We start from the raw sequence: 13,836 nt of genomic DNA, 5'->3' as shown, positions 1-13,836 counted from the left end.
AGTTGTATTGAAAAACCTATCAATAATTCTTTCTTTGGTCTTAATTTTCCATCACATTATCAATAATTATCATATATTCATTAAACCACATCATTTGTTCACTTTTTTATATGTTTTATAGGTTTCTTGAATGACCCATTGATTGTGTTTTTGCAAAATACTGAAAAGTTGAATTGTCATTTGTCTTCTGTACCTTATCTCTTTATCCTTTATTTTTGAGTCTTTTTCATTGTTTCTAATTATCACTTTGGTTTTTTGAGTCTATGTTTTCATGGGTCTTGTTGTGTAGTCCTTGGAATAGTACTGAAAAAGATGTCTAAGTGTTTTTGCCAAAGCTCACAGAAACAAGTTAGGTTGCATGTGTGCAGTTAAATTTTAATTGTGATCAAACTAAGCCATGTATTTGAGTGTTTTCAATTGGTGGATTTCGTAGTCATCTTTGAGTTTGTTTTCACCAAGTTTCATCATACTTGGCGTTGGTTTTTTTGGTTCACAGTAGCTAAAACTGTGTAGTTTGAATTTTTGATTTTTGGATTTTTGGTGCACAAATTTCTTTTCAAAATTTTTTTTTGCTTTTTTTTTTCTTTCTTTATCTCACCCTTGTTGAGTCTCAGAAGATGAAATCATCAAAGGTAAACATGAACATGCATGAAAGAATGGACAAACTTGTAATTGGATTGGGGAATTTAGTTTGTGCTTTAGATAAAGGCAAGCATAAATCATTGGAGATTGAGGAAGCAAAACTTCAAAATTTTCTAAGGTCTAGTGTATTCCACACAAGCGTTCTAATGAACGGTTGGAAGAGATTAAGTGGCAACAAAGACACTTGAGAAAGAAAATCTTGCTTCATCAAGAGAAATTGAAATTTCAAAATGTTGTAAGGCATGTGGATACACAAAGCACACCATTGTTTTCTTCTTTAAACAACAATCTAGAACCATCCAATGTGGATCCTAATGAAGAAATTGTTGAAACAACTTGCGATCAAAGGTTTTTGAAGATCTTGAAGAAGGAGTAGAGATAAATTTCATGAAGGTTGGTTCTAGAATGGGGAAATTAGAAGTGGTTGAGTCTTATCCAAGTTTTGAAGCTAGATTGCAACTGATGAAGCATGAATTTATCAAGGATGATTTTATGCTTGAAAAATCACCTTTATTGGAATTTGTTCATGTTACTGATTTTGTTTAATTTAACCCTACAAAAGTTCGAGGTCGAATTTTTTCTAAGATGGGTAGGATGATACAACAGATCAAATGGAGTCTTTAGAATACAAGCAAGCTAATCACCTTGCTAAGCGTTTTAACATATGGATTTGGTTGATTATGCAAGTGAGGACAAGAACATTCATCCTTACATGTTTGATGATCATGGGGAACATGTTTTCTAAATTAATTCCTAGATTGCTATGTAAATATTGGTTTGTTAAAACAGTCATGGGTTGTGTTTGGTCTGATCATACACGGGAAGCATGGAATTGAGAACAATTCTTTTCTAAGAAGGAGGGATTGAACCATGTACGGTTCTAGTCTGATGGTAAGACACAATTCTATTCATACTCTTTTAGTTCTTACTGCTTTGAATGATTATAAGTTGGAACAATTAGATGTTAAGACTGCATTATTGCATGGGGAGTTAGAAGTTGAGATTAACATGAGCTAACTGAATGGTTATGTTGTTAAGGGTAAAGAGGATCGTGTATTTTTATTGACATAATTATTATATGGTATTAAGAAATCACCTAGTCAATGCTACAAAAAATTTCATAAATATATGATTGAGAATGATTTTGCAAGAAGTGAATATGATAATTGTGTCTACTTGACAGAAGTGTGTGGTGGTTATTTGTTATATCTTTTTCTATTATTTGATGATAGCTTGTAGTAGAAAACACAATGGCTGAGGTGAAAAAGGTGAAGACGATTTAAAGGGAGTGTTTGAGATGAAAAATTTTGGGGCCGAAAAGAAGATTCTCAATATAGAAATCATTTTCTTATCCTAAGAAGTATACATTGAAAGGGTTTGGGAGTGATTTCAAATGAGTGATGCTAAGTCCTTCTGTACTCCTTTTGCTTTGTAATTGAAGTTACTTAACATGGATTGTGCTAGGCCAAAAGAGTAAAATGATTACACGTCATCGCTTCCATATGCTAATTCAGTTGGTAGCATAATATATGCTATGTTTTGTACATGATCGGGCATTGCACAAGTCGTTAGCGTTGTTAGTAAATTTAAGAAAAAATTTGGGTAATGCTCAGAGGCTTGAAGCCAAGTGGATCTTTAGATATTTGTAGGATATTTCTAGCACATGTATTGAGTGTGGGGGAATGATGGTGGCTTGTATTGTTATGTGGTTACTTATTACGGTGGTGATCTTGATGAAAAAAGTCATCTTTTGATATGTGGTTTGTCTTGAAGGGTTCGCTATAAATTGGGAGTCTATACTACAAGGGGTGGTAGTTCAATCTACTACCAAGGTCGACTACTTCGAAATATCTATGGGTTTTAAAGAAGCTTATTGGTTAGGAGGCTTTGTTGGCGAATTAAGGTTAGAGAGACGTGTTAATACTATTTTTTGCGAAAGCCAAAGTTTCATAGCTTTGGCTATGAATTCAAATTATAATTATAAGAGGATGAAGCACGCCATGGTGAAGATTTATTTCCTACCTGGAAATTTGAGCATTGCTAAAACTTAATTGGGTGTTATATATTGATTTATGTAGGGCATAAGCTCCCTTTGAGGGAGATGAACCTCTTATGGGGTGGATGCATCCTTAATTGGATGGGCATTGGATGCAACTTTATTAGGTGTATATCTTTTCTTAAGAAGTTGATTAATTGATTGTGTTTTTGGTAAGATTGTGTTTATTTCATTAAGGTGGAGAATTGTTGGATGTGGTGACTCATAACTCAATCTTGATGTCCATAAAGTGTATCAATGATGAAGAACATTAAAGGTGTATGTTAATAAGGGAATAAGTAAAACCAACCTTGATCTAAACTAGCTCTAGAAATAATGAGAAATTCTCGTGGACGAACAGTCTGTTACAGCACCTGATGGTCGTTCGACTCAAGCTTTCACCCGAGAACGGATTTTCCCACCTTCTAAATATTGTGTGTGAATTCTTTACATTTTTTCAATTCTTTACATTATTGTTTATTATGTTTCTTCATCTCCAATTTGCAATTGCTCTAACACCATCAATAAATGTTACTTTATTTTTAGCATGCAAAGAAATCTTCTAAGATCTTTTACAATCTCAAAAGCTTGTGCCATCAAAAGGAATTGATACCAGTTTTCTAAATGCTAGTTTAACAGATAAAGGAAATAGATTAATGATGAATTTTGAGTATAACGCCAGAAATTTATGGTTGTTGTGTTGTATTTGCTGCCTTGTCAAATGATAAACAAAGAAATGAAGAAAAAAAAAAAGCTGATTTAAGAATAAAAAGAACTGTAGAACATCAACTAGAAACAAATAAACAAAACAATTTCAATCACACATACTTTGATACCATGTTTGAATCCATTATTAAACAATTGCATAAAAAAGAGAAAACAAATTGATAAAATTCTTAATGAAAATAGAAAAAATTGTCAACTTGTTGCTCATTCTTTGCTAATAATCCCACCTTTGTATATTTTTTTTTTTTTTGCGAATAGACCTTTGTTGTAAAGAACCAATTACAACCGGTAAATCCCTTTTCCTTTTAACTTATTCAAACAGTCGCTTATATTTTTCTAATAAAAAATCTCTTTGACCTTGATTGATGTCTCTCTCTACCTCTTCCGCTTGATTTTGGACACGAATAAAAATGCTCATCAGCCTTGAAATCATTTTTTGGCCTTTGCAACTTTGCTTCGAAACCATGCTCACATTTTACATGGTTTCAGGAAATTGATCCAACACCTCGAGAAGAAGAGGAATTAGAGTTCATGCCTTTTAAAATTGTTAAGATTTTCACTAAATTAAATATGTGAAAGTTTTTTTTTTCTCTCTTCAAAATTTTTGGGTTGAATATGATGTTACTTCACGGAAGCAAATTTGATAACAAGTTGAATGTAACTTCTAGTAGTAACCTGGAATAGCCAGGTTTTTTTGAGGGCCCATTCACAACAAATAAAGGCAAAGGTTGGATTATTAAAAATTTTCAAAAGTGAAATTATCCACAGTCAATGCATGATATATATGAGATTATTCTGAATAATTTTTCCAGAGTTTTTGGTTGTAAATTCAATTTTATGGGTGAATGATGATTTTTTTGGTTAATTAAATAAAAAATACACATATTTTTTTTTACATTTTGTTGCTGATTAAATATTTAGAGAGTATCTACATTATTATCGCTTTATACTCGTCAAATTTTTTTTACAATTTTAACTTTATTTAACTTTATCTCATTGCGATTTTTTTTTTGTTTTGAGGGCAAAGGGATAATAATATGGATTTTGAGCATAAATATTCTCGTGAAAGACAAGCATTTGATCAAGATTATATTAGGAAAGGATACTATTGTACGATCCAATCGAAATGAGATATAATTTATTTAATCCAACGTTACGCTAAATCTGAACTTCTTATCAAGCATATAATTATCTACACTTATAATATACATCTTAGACTAACGAATCAGGATGTTTAGATTAAAGTTGTTGGGTTATTCCCTCGCTCTTGGAGGAAGTGCCCAATTAGTATTTTTAAGTATGGGCTTTTAATATTACTTATGGGCTAATATATTAATTAAAATAAAAAAAAGAAAAACTATATAAGCAAAAAAAGGCAGCAGCATTTTTTGGATTACACTTGTCGCACAAAAACATAAAAGTGAAAAAGAAGTGGAGCGCGGCAGAGAAGGTACGGTACCACGTGTGGTATTCCGTTGATTCGATCAAAGGCCATTCGTATTTCGTTTTGTGTCAAATTTTGACACGGTGTTCCTGTCTAGCCAACCTACTTATTCAACGGTTCGATTGTCATTTTGTGCATTGTAAATGGGTAATTTGTATTTTGCCCTAATTTACCCTAATTGTTATTTTACCACTTTTGAGTGATGTTTTAGGGTTGTTTGGTGTTTGTATTGCTTCTAGTATTGTCTAAAGAGGATTTTTGTTGTATCCATTAATTTTATTGTTGATTAGTAGAAGAGTTTGGTACCACTTACTATCCCGTGGTTTTTTCCCGCATTTAGTTTCCACGTAAAAATATCATGTGTACTTTACTTTCCCTATTTTTACTTTATTGTGCTTGATTGTGGGATCATTATTGTTTGTTTTATTGGATTGGTCATTATTGTTCCTCTAACAACACAAAGGGAGAAAGTGTGTGTTATATTGTCACTTTCTCAACATAGTAGTATCAAGAGCTTGGTTTATGTTTTCTTGGGTGATGTTCTTGTGTTGTCTTTATGATGGATGATAAAATTAGTATGTTGGGTATGATTTATTTGGACTCTACCAATAACGCTGTGTGGAAAACTAAGATGGAAGATATTCTTTATGTGAAAGATTTGTATGAATCAATCTTAAATGAGTCTATGGCCACTGGTTCAGATGAAAGTAAATGGAAAACTTTAAATCGTAAAGCGGTAGGAACAATAAGACAATTAGTTGATGTTAGTGTGCTCCAACATATTGTCAATGAAACTAATGCGTATGAATTATGGATGAAAATTGAGGCTATGTATGAGAGGAAGAATGCCTTAAGTAAAGCGTCATTGATGAGAAAATTGGTAATGTTAGAATTTCATGATGGTAATAGCATGGTAGTACATTTGAATGATTTTCAAGGTTGATTAATCAGTTGTCTACAGTGAAAATGTCTTTAGATGATGAGTTGTAGGCACTATTGCTACTTTCCTCATTGCCAGAGAGTTGGGACACACTATTTGTGTCACTTAGCAATTATGTTCCTGATGGTAAGTTGATAATGGATAGTGTCAAAGCTAGTGTATTGAATAAAGAGACTAAGAAAAAGGAGATGGGTTCCTCCAATCATTCTAAAGGTCATTATGTTGCACAAGAGTCTAATAGGGGGAAAAGCAAAAGTCGAGCTTCTCGAGGTAGAGAAAATTCCAGAGACAAGTATATATCCAAGAGATGAATTATTTGTCATTACTACGATAAACCGGGTCATATTAAAAGATTCAGCAGAAAGGTGAAAAGAGATAAGTCAAAAGAAAGAAAGGGTGATTCCTCTGAGTCGAAGTCTGAAGAAAAAAATACTAAAGCTCTAGCAATTAGTGATGATGATGTGCTCTTCGTTGGTGATAAAGAGTGCTTGAATGTAGCTAGTGATGATTGCCATTGGGTGATTGATTCGGATGCTTCATATCATCTTACTCCACATCATGACTATTCTCGTCCTACACTAGTGGTGATTTTGGTAGTGTTAGAATGGGAAATAATGGGTTGTCCAAGGTTGTTGAAAAAGGCACTATTCACTTGGAGAGTTCCACCGGTTGCAAGCTGATTTTTGAGAAATGTAAAACACATTCCTGATATCAGACTGAATCTCATTTCTATAGGTAGGCTTGATGAAGAGGATTAGTTTAGCCACTTCAATGATGGTAAGTGGAAGCTCTGCAAGGGGAATCTTATAGCGGCCCGAGGTAAGAAGCAAGGTTAACTTTATATGATGCTAGCCAAGGTTTGTACGGGTGAAGTAAATGTTGTAGATGAATGTTCTAGTGAGTTATGACATAATAGACTTGGTCATATGAGTGAGAAAGGTATGCAGATGCTCTCTAAGAAGCAATATCTCTCTGATGTCTTAAGTATGTCTCTTAAATCCTGTGTTGACTGTTTAGCAGGTAACAATATAGGGTTGCTTTTCAATCTCGCCCTTCATCTAGGAGAAACTATCCTCTTGATATTATCCACACTGATGTATGTTTTATGGATGCTAAATCTCATAGTGGTGCTCTTTACTTTTTTTCTTTTATTGATGATTATTCTAGAAAAGTGTGGGTTACTGTTTTGAAAACTAAGGATCAGGTAGTTTCTGTTTTCATGGAATTTCAGGTTAGAGTTGAGCGAGAAACGGGTAGAAAGCTCAAGGTTGTTAGATCTGATAATGGTGGTAAGTACAGAGGCCCATTTGAATGCTACTGCAAGAATCACGGCATCTAGCTTGAGAAAGCAATTCCAAAGACACGTCAATTGAACGGAGTTACAGAGAGGATGAATAGAACAATTGAAGAAAGAATCCGATGTATGCACTCTCATGCAAAGTTTTCCAAGTATTTCTGGGCAGAGGCATGTTACAGCTGTGTACTTGATTAACCTTTCACCTTCAAATCCTCTTGATGGTGATATTCCTCATAAAGTTTGGACCAGTAAAGATGCTCCTACAAGTACTCAAGGGTATTTGGATGTCATGCTTTTGTTTACATTCCTAGATGTGAGAGATCCAAGTTAGATAAGAAGAAAAAACAATACATATTTTTAGGATACTCTGAAGATGCTCTTGGTTACAAGTTATGGGATCCAGTAGACAGGAAAGTTCTTAGAAACAGAGATGTTCTGTTCTTTGAAGATCAAACTGTTGAAGATATTGAAAAGCCAAAGCACCAAACATCCTCTCATACTCCAATCACTTTTGATCCAGTCTTACCACAGATGACTCCTAGAGTTGTAGGGGGGGATATTCAGCATGATGATGACAATGTTGGTGATGATGGTCACGATGATTAACCTAAGGTGGAGCCACCAGTTTTTGAACTGCAACCACAGCCTAATGATGTGAGAAGATCTACTAAAGGATGACATTCTTCTATGAGGTATCCTACTATAGAGTTTGTGTTACTAATTGATGGGGAGAGCCAGAATATTTTTAGGAGGTATGTCACATGAGAAAAGTAAGGAGTGGTACAATACCATGCAAGATGAGATGAACTCCTTGTATGAGAATCACTCTTATGATCAGGTAAAATTTCCTAACGACAAACGCACACTCAAGAATAAGTGGGTTTTTAAGTTGAAGCCCGGAGAAGATGGTCAACCACCTAGGTTAAAGGCTAGGATTGTTGTGCAAGGCTATGAGCAAAAGAAAGGGATTGATTTTGATGAGATTTTCTCTCTAGTGGTGAAGATGTTTTTAATTAGAGTTGTACTTAGCTTGGCTGCGAGCATGAAATTTTGATATTGAGTTACTTGATGTGAAGACTGCTTTTCGCTATGGCGACCTAGAGGAGGAAGTTTACATGGAGCAACCTGAAGGTTTCGAGGTCAAGGGAAAGGAGAAACTTATGTGTCATCAGCACCTCAACAATGGTACAAGAAATTGAAGTCATTCATGGTTGATAATGACTTCCACAAGACACATGCCGATCATTGCGTGTTTGTGAAGAATTTTGTTGAAGGTGATTTTCTCATTCTTTTGTTATATGTTGATGATATGTTGATTGTTGGTCACGATTCCAATAAGATTCCATCTTAAAGGCTAGTTTGAGCAAATCCTTTGCTATGAAGGACCTTGGCCCTGCAAAACAAATTTTAGGCATGCGTATTTCTCGTGATAGGAAAAATAAGAAATTTTGAATATCACAAGAGCAATACATTGAAAAGGTGCTGAAAAAATTCAATATGAACAATGCCAAGCCTGTGAGTTCTCCACTGCCAGTGCATATGAAATTGAATTCCGAACAATGTCCTACAACAGATGAAGATAAGAAGACGATGAAAAGTGTCCCTTCACTAGTGGAAAAAAACGTATTTGCTGCTTATTATTTGCTGCGGTTATTGTATATACGCAGCAATAAATAGGAAATGAAATAAAAAAAAAAGCCAAACAATTGCTGCTGTTTTTGGACCTAACTGCAGCAAATAATCACTTGCAAGCTCAATTGCTGCGGTTATTGAGTGGCCCGCAGCAAATAACCCTTACTCATCCACCTAATTGCTGCGGTTATTGATGGGCCCGCAGCAACTAGCTTATTTTATGGCGCCCAATTCTCAACGTTAATTTTCATAAAACCCTTAAGCTTCCTGTTTCATTAACCACAAAGAAATATACTGTTTTTGTTCATAAAACACGCACATCAGTCTTCGTTCTCCATATACTCAAACTTCATCTTCATCAAACTTCATCATCTTCTCCATTGAAAATAAAAACCGTTCTTGTTTATTTTTTCATAAACTTCAAACTTAGAATCTTCATAAACTTCGAACACATAATCTTCACAAACGTTTGCTTGCTGTTTCGTGCATTTGCTTGTTCATCTGCGTGTGTGTGCATTCTTCAAAAGCGTTTGAAACCAAAGGCATTTGCTTGTTCATCTTCAAAACTCACGAATTAAGGTATTATTTCTCTTTTTTATATGACCGTTTGAAACCAAAATTTTGTTGGCTTGTTCATCTTCGAATTTTCATAAAGCTTACTTCGAATTTTGTTGCTGTTCTTGTTGCTGTTCATCGAATATAATTATGTTTCTGTTCATCTTCTTGTTGTTGCTGTTCTACTAAAAAATCTTGTTACGTTGTTGTTCTTGTTGCTTATTCTTGTTGTAAAAAATCGTATATAATCTTGTTGTTCTTGTTGTTGTAAACTCAATCAAACAATCAATAAAACCATCAAATAAAAAAGGGCAGTCATGAAGAAGATGAAAAGAGAATTATAGTTATTTGCTTGAGTAATGAAATCTTGTTGTTCTTATTCTGATATAGAGAATTAAAGTAATGAAATCTTACATAAATGAAATAATTGTTTTGAATTGAAGTGAGTATCTAGTATTTTAATGATTGTATTTATTTGCTTGAGGGTTAGGGAAATAGGTGAAATTTTAATATGAAAATATTAATATTGCATTCTTATTTTTCATGTTATTTCTATTATAGTTAATACAAAATAATAATACTCCTAGTTGATAAATAATACTAGTTGATAAATAGGACCTTAATAGCTAGATCCAAGTACCAAGATTCCATTTCCACTTTAGCCTAGGTCCTAGATGCATAGGTTTGGACTCCACATGTCGTGCAAGGTGGTCTGGTCACTAGTTTGATGCTGTCAATTTCGCGTTTTTATTTGTCAATTTCGCGCGTAAAGTAGGTCAAACATGGTTTGTTATGCACGAAACTTGGAACACAACACTATTTGGCATATATTATTGTGTTGAAATGGTTATAATTGATAATAATAGTCATATGCTAGAAATTAGAAGTTAAGTTGCGATTTTATGCGTTTTTAAGCGTTTTTGTCAATTTCGCGGGTAAAGTACTCAAACTTGGTTTTGATGCGAAACCGGGGCTGATTAAGGCCTTGGTTATGCAAGGATTAATGTTGTGCGTAAGCTTTGATTAATGACACAGTCAAAAACTACAAATGATCATGAAAAGAACACGAAACAACCACAAACACTTAAACAAAATTCTGATCTAGCAAATTGTCGACCAGCCCTCCTTCGGCTCAGCTTCTAGGAGTCCACGGGGATTGTTAGAATGGTTTTAGGACCTTGATAGCTAGATCCAAGTACCAAGATTCCATTTCCACTTTAGCCTAGGTCCTGGATGCATAGGTTTGGTCTCCACGTGTCGTGCAAGGTGGTCTGGTCACTAGTTTGATGCTGTCAATTTCGCGTTTTTATTTGTCAATTTCGCGCGTAAAGTAGGTCAAACATGGTTTGTTATGCACGAAACATGGAACACAACACTATTTGGCATATATTATTGTGTTGAAATGGTTAGAATTGATAATAATAGTCATATGCTAGAAATTAGAAGTTAAGTTGCGATTTTCTGCGTTTTTAAGCGTTTTTGTGAATTTCGCGCGTAAAGTAGGTCAAACATGGTTTGTTATGCACGAAACTTGGCACACAACACTATTTGGCATATATTATTGTGTTGAAATGGTTAGAATTGATAATAATAGTCATATGCTAGAAATTAGAAGTTATGTTGCGATTTTATGCGTTTTTAAGCGTTTTTGTCAATTTCGCGCGTAAAGTACTCAAACTTGGTTTTGATGCGAAACCGGGGCTGATTAAGGCCTTGATTATGCAAGGATTAATGTTGTGCGTAAGCTTTGATTAATGACACAGTCAAAAACTACAAATGATCATGAAAAGAACACGAAACAACCACAAACACTTAAACAAAATTCTGATCTAGCAAACTGTCGACCAGCCCTCCTTCGGCTCAGCTTCTAGGAGTCCACGGGGATTGTTACAATGGTTTTAGGACCTTGATAGCTAGATCCAAGAACCAAGATTCCATTTCCACTTTAGCCTAGGTCCTGGATGCATAGGTTTGGTCTCCACGTATCATGCAAGGTGGTCTGGTCACTAGTTTGATGCTGTCAATTTCGCGTTTTTATTTGTCAATTTCGCGCGTAAAGTAGGTCAAACATGGTTTGTTATGCACGAAACTTGGCACACAACACTATTTGGCATATATTATTGTGTTGAAATGGTTAGACTTGATAATAATAGTCATATGCTAGAAATTAGAAGTTAAGTTGCGATTTTATGCGTTTTTAAGCGTTTTTGTCAATCTCGCGCGTAAAGTAGGTCAAACATGGTTTGTTATGCACGAAACTTGGCACACAACACTATTTGGCATATATTATTGTGTTGAAATGGTTATACTTGATAATAATAGTCATATGCTAGAAATTAGAAGTTAAGTTGCAATTTTATGGGTTTTTAAGCGTTTTTGTCAATTTCGCGCGTAAAGTAGGTCAAACATGGTTTGTTATGCACGAAACTTGGCACACAACACTATTTGGCATATATTATTGTGTGGAAATGGTTAGAATTGATAATAATAGTCATATGCTAGAAATTAGAAGTTAAGTTGCGATTTTATGCGTTTTTAAGCGTTTTTGTCAATTTCGCGCGTAAAGTACTCAAACTTGGTTTATTATGCACGAAACTTGGCACACAACACTATTTGGCATATATTATTGTGTTGAAATGGTTAGAATTGATAATAATAGTCATATGCTAGAAATTAGAAGTTAAGTTGCGATTTTATGCGTTTTTAAGCGTTTTTGTCAATTCCGCGCGTAAAGTAGCTCAAACTTTGTTTGTTTTGCACGAAACTTGGCACACAACACTATTTGGTATATATTATTGTGTAGAAGTTGTTAGAATTGAAAATCATAGTCATATTCTAGAATTTATGTGTTAAGTTGCGATTTTATACGTTTTTAACCGTTTTTGACACTAACTTCTATTTTCTCTTAGTGCTTTCAACAACCTCCTTCTTCCGTTGACTGCGGCTACTACGCGCTGAAGTTTATGGACGATATTATAAATTCCGTTAAGGAATTTGGAGTCGAAAATATAGATGTCGTAAGTATTTGTTACGTTCTTAATTAAATATATTTTGGTAAAATCTAAATGTTTCTATATTAATAGCTTTTATTTTAATATTATAATATAGGTTTTAAACGACATTCCGAGGGAAACACGAGCTTTGAGAAGTGAAGAGATGCGCGAATTAAAAGACAAGATTGCCGTGTATCTTGCTAATAGTTGTCCTTGATAAATTGTAATTAGTATTGATTATTTTTTATAGTTTATTTAATGTATATATATATATATATATATATATATATATATATATATATATATATATGTACGTACATATTATATTATATATATATACGAGCGAGAGTTTATTATTACAAAGAGATTAATATTGATTATCTGTGATTATCATTGGATTAATCACTGTTATTACATTGTAATATTATTGCATTATTATAAGGATTAAACGGAAAAAGAAAAAAAAAAGAGACTTATTGCTGCGGTTTTAAGCCTGACCGCAGCAAATAATGCCACACTTATTGCTGCGGTTTTCCCCCTGACCGCAGCAAATAACACCCATTATTTGCTGCGGTTTTAGCCCATGACCGCAGCAAATAATTCCCTTATTTGCTGCGGTTTTGAACGGCAGCATTTAAAGTAGGACATTTGCTGCTATCACTATTGCTGGGGGCCAAAACCGCAGCAAATAATGGCAAAAAAGCCACAGCAAACGAGGTTTTTTCCACTAGTGCTTACTTATCCGCGGTAGGTAGTTTGATGTATACTATGGTATGTACTAGGCCGGACCTAGCTTATGTTGTTGGGGTAGTTAGCAGGTTCATGTATAATTCTAGAAAGGAGCATTGGGCAGCAATTAAGTGGATTCTAAGGTATCTCAGGGGTACTTCTAGAGTTAGTTTATGTTTTGGTCCTAGCGAACCTGTGTTAGATGGTTTCACATATGCTGATATGTCAAGTGATATTGATTCTAGTAAGTCTACTTTTGGTTACTTGATGATGTTTGCAAGGGGAGCTGTTTGTTGGCAATCTAAATTGCAAAAATGTGTTACTCTATCGACTACTGAGTCAGAGCATATGGCAGCCGTTGAAGTTGGTAAAGAGTTAATGTGGATGAGGGACTTCTTTGAAGAGTTGGGCTTGGAGCAAGAAAAATATTTATTACATTGTGATTGTCAGAGTGCCATTCACATAGCTAAGAATGCTACTTATTATGGTCGAATGAAACATATACGAAGGAGGTATCATTGGATTCGAGATCAGATAGAAGAAAAAACTTTTGAGCTTGTGAAGATCAGTACTCATGAAAATGGATCGGATATGTTGACTAAGATCCTACCTAAGGAAAAATTTGAGGTGTGTCGTTTGAAAGCGAGGCTTGCCATACCTTCGAAGTTGGAGTGACGGGGACATTTGTCGGGTTATTCCCTCTCACTTAGAGGAAGAGCCCAATTAGTATTTTTAAGTATGGGCTTTTAATATTACTTATGGGCTAATATATTAATTAAAATACAAAAAAGGAAAAAACTATATAAAGAAAAAGAGGCAGCAACATTTTTTGGATTGCACTAC

The sequence above is a fragment of the Amaranthus tricolor genome, chromosome 1, assembly GCF_026212465.1.
Source record: "Amaranthus tricolor cultivar Red isolate AtriRed21 chromosome 1, ASM2621246v1, whole genome shotgun sequence".
Lineage (NCBI taxonomy): Eukaryota > Viridiplantae > Streptophyta > Magnoliopsida > Caryophyllales > Amaranthaceae > Amaranthus > Amaranthus tricolor.
This window is presented reverse-complemented; position numbering follows the sequence as displayed.